This window comes from Gekko japonicus, unplaced genomic scaffold (genome assembly GCF_001447785.1).
Source record: "Gekko japonicus isolate JY-2015 unplaced genomic scaffold, Gekko_japonicus_V1.1 scaffold1421, whole genome shotgun sequence".
Classification (NCBI taxonomy): domain Eukaryota; kingdom Metazoa; phylum Chordata; class Lepidosauria; order Squamata; family Gekkonidae; genus Gekko; species Gekko japonicus.
In genome coordinates, this window is record NW_015170928.1 from 275,365 (window position 1) to 279,189 (window position 3,825).

The 3,825-nt window shown below is 47.6% G+C and overlaps 1 protein-coding gene across 1 annotated transcript in view; it reads left to right on the plus strand.

The window, feature by feature from the left end:
• NFIC (nuclear factor I/C (CCAAT-binding transcription factor)) overlaps window positions 1-3,825 on the plus strand; it is a 133,394-nt gene that overhangs the window by 118,168 nt on the left and 11,401 nt on the right. The window lies entirely within an intron of this gene.

Below are 3,825 nucleotides of genomic sequence, written 5' to 3' on the forward strand. Positions count from 1 at the left end.
GCGATCAAATAAGTTGCTATAGCAAAAAATTTTAAAAATTGCGTTTGTTAAGTCATAAGAGCCTGGGACGAAAGCCATAGTTTCTGATTTTGCGGCCTGCCTTTGCACCATGACATTTCATTTCTGTAGGGGAGTGGAATTAAGGATATATCTGGGTTCTGTGTAGGCAAGAACACCGAACAGGATCACTTCCTTGACCTGCCCCTAACTTTCAAGGATCCGGGAGCTCCGGCCCCAAACACATTTCCTTTCTAATCCAGGAAGTAACACTGCCCCCCCATTTGCTTGGTTGCCGGACTCTAAATTTTACACAATAATTGTGACATTGTCACATGGATAATACATGACCACAAAATCTGTATTTTTCTGCTCCAGACTTTTCCATAGTAACCCAAGATTTAATCCAGTATGTTTCACAGAAAGAAGAAAGCAGAAGGTAGACTTTAATATCCCTGTATTACATTCAGGTATCATTTTAAATTGGAGCTGCGATGGCTCAAGTGGTTAAGACACTGAACTGCAGGCTGTGGAAGGTCGGTAGTTCAGCAGTTCAAGACCCGAGTGCCGCATGACGGAGTGAGCTCCCGTCTTTAGTTCCAGCTCCTGCCAACCTAGCAGTTCAAGAGCAAGAAATGGCAAGTAGATAAATAGGTACCACTTCGGTGGGAAGGTAATGGCCTTGGTGTTTAGTCATGCAGGCCACATGACCACAGAAACGTCTTCGGACAGCGCTGGCTCTTCGGCTTTGAAACGGAGATGAGCACTGCAACCCTACAGCCGGATTCGACTGGCTTTCGAGCAAGGGAACCTTTACCTTTTATCATTTTAAACCCAGTTATTTATGAGACACTGTTTTTAAAAAATCTGATTTTTTAAAAATCGGCTTTTAGAAACCTTAGAATGCAGTTCTCGTTAATTGCAGCTCCATTCCCATTTGTAGAAATGCAGCCAATTAAAAAAAAATAACACTAAATGATTATAAGTGTCTCTGCTTTGACCAGAAAATCTTAGCTTGCCATGCTGTGAATTTCAGGCTTTCATTTATCCAACCTAGGTAAACAGCTGCCTAGGTAACAGCTGCTGATGAACTTGTTATCCCTTTTCAAAGTAATCTTAAACCAGTGGCTGCTGCATCATGTGACAGAGAGTTCCACAAGTTAGTTGTGCATACTGTGAAGAATGCGTCCTTTTGTCTGTCCTGAACATACTGCCCATCCAAATTCATTAGGTGACCATAAAGTTTTAGAATTACGGGAGAGGGAGAGAAAAAAGTATCTCCTCTTTCTCCACGCCATGCATAGTTTAATAACCATCATAACCCCCGCATCCTCTTGTATCACAATACGAGTAGGAATTTCTCACAAGCCTTGGCTCGCTCGCCTCGCAGTGGAGCTGTGGTGAGAATGTTGGCTTCGACCTTGCTTATTTTGGCTTTCCGTGGGGCTGAGGTTCTTCCAAAAAGCTCTACTGGACTTTAACTGTCCAACATCTAGCAAAGCTGATGCTGCTTATCCAAACGTGCCAGGGAGCTGAGTTTTTGCAAACTGTCCTTTGACAGCTGAGTTTCAGCAAAGCTTATTTCGCTGCTCTTCTTACCGGGGAGTTAAGGCATTTCACCATACATTTATTTTAACCAGTCAGCTAGTGCCAGGAGTGTCTTTCTCCTCCCCCATCTGCTTGCAATTCCATTTTAATGGATTCAGGGTGTTCCCCCCCCACACTTCTATTTGTGCAAAGCTTATTTTGCTTCTCTTCAGTTGCATAGAAAAGGAAGTCTTGCAAAGCTCTGTGCTTTTGTTCAGAATCACATGTTTTGGAGTCTTTCCTTGGTCCCTTTCTCTGAAGGGAAGCTAGGCCAGCTATGGCCCCTGCCACACGGCAGAAAAAAACACGGCCAAAAGAGAAAAAAACACACCAAAAGAGACACGCGGCGGCGGGATCACGGATCCCGTGAGCCGCCGCGCTGTTGCTCCCCAGCACGATCAGATGCCGGGGAGGAAGCCACCGACGGGAGACCGAGGCAGCCGGCTGTGCATGTGCAGTTTGGCCAGGAGCCTCGGATGCGCCGGCAGAAGGACGCGCCGGCGATCCCACGGCCGCGCTTTCCGCGGCCTTTCTGGTAAATCCACCTCTGTAGGTGGTTTGTTTTCACTGCGGATTTTCGGCCTGAAGGGCCGGATCGGGGACGGGTGCGCGCCGCTTCCCAGATGTTGCGGTGGGATCGCGCCCGTTTGCTGCGCCCCCAATCCGTCCCTCTTCCAGCCCTAAACCTCCCGTGTGACCGGGGCCTATAATAGCCGCAGGGCTCCATCGAGATGGGGGATTTGTTTCAGTTGCTTTCCCGCCAGCCTCATTCTAACTGCGATCACACACATTAAATAATCCATTTTCAGTGCACTTTCCTACTGGATTTTAGTGGCCCATTCTGTATCTAGCATTCGCTCCGCTGTTTTACCAAACCCACACTGGAACAGAAAAAGATGTGGCTCAATACCTGTCACCCCCGAATGGCCATAAAACGGCCATCAGTCTATGCAGATGGTACCATAAAACTGAGAGATCAAACTAAGTGAACGCGGCCATGCAGTCCCGACACTGCCATAAAATCTGACAATCAATCAAAGTGAAAGTGGCATGCAATGCAGAGGGGAATTTCTGTTCCAAGGTGGGTTTGGTAAAATGGCGGAGCAAATGCTAGATGCAGAATTGGCCATTGTGTGAACTGGCAAAATCCAGTTGGAACGGCGGACCTGGCCTCTCTCCTTTTCTTTGGCCCGGAATCACTCCCTGACCTTGGGCAAGTCATACATGTTTGCAGGACTGGGGGAATGTATGATGCTACTGCATTTGGAAGATGTGTGTGTGTTTGTGTGTGTGTATTGGTGGAGAAGTACTGTATAAAGTTTTTTTGGGGGGGGGGGCTTGATAGGCCAGGCTCTGGTTTCTGGTGCCAGATTTTATATGCCCGAGAAATCTCTGCTTTAACGCACAAAGCAGATTTCTGGTCCTCATGACAGCATAGATCTGGGTGGAGCCAAATTTGTCTACTCTGTGGGATTCCGTCTTCCTTTGACTCCTCCCCCAGACACTTTCACGGGCCTTTGCTGGCTCCCTACCTGCCCTTAGCCAAAAAGCAATCAGTGCAAACTCAAAACAGCAAATTTACCAGCAGTGCAAACTTGGGGTGGTGTATCGCTCTCTCTTTTCCCTTTTGAGCTCAGGACTGGGGAGGGCCCCATAACACCGGGGATCAGGGGCTAACCTCCGTTCCATTTCCTCGGTTAAAAGTGCACACACACACACACCCCCAGCTGCTTGAATTCCTGTCAGGGGAAATAAATATTGTGTCTTTTTAAATTCCCAGAGCAGGGATTTTCTGTCTGGGAAACGGAGACAAAGAGCTAACAACAACTTTTTCAGCGTTCCAGTCCATAAGCCCCCCCCCCCCCCCTCCCATGGCCAGTGTTCCCTCTAAGCTGAGTTAGTGTGAGGTAGCGCACAGTTTGTTAGCCTCTGGCTCGCACCTTTTTGTCTCTGCTCAGGAAGGAGGGCTTCAGAGCAAACTAATTTATGCAGTAGCCAAATCGCTCACTCACAACTTCAAGGCCAGTAGCTCACAAAGTAGAATTTTTGCTCACAAGACTCCACAGCTTAGAGGGGACATTGCCCATGGCCCTTTAATTTTTATTTTTTTTAAAAGAGAGAAAAGGGACAGGACACATGACTTAACAACTCTCCAGGGCCACACTATAGTCACTGACCCTTCCTTCTGTGAGGAAGGACGGCTTCCGGTGACACTGGTCCTTTCCGCACTTGGATCTCATC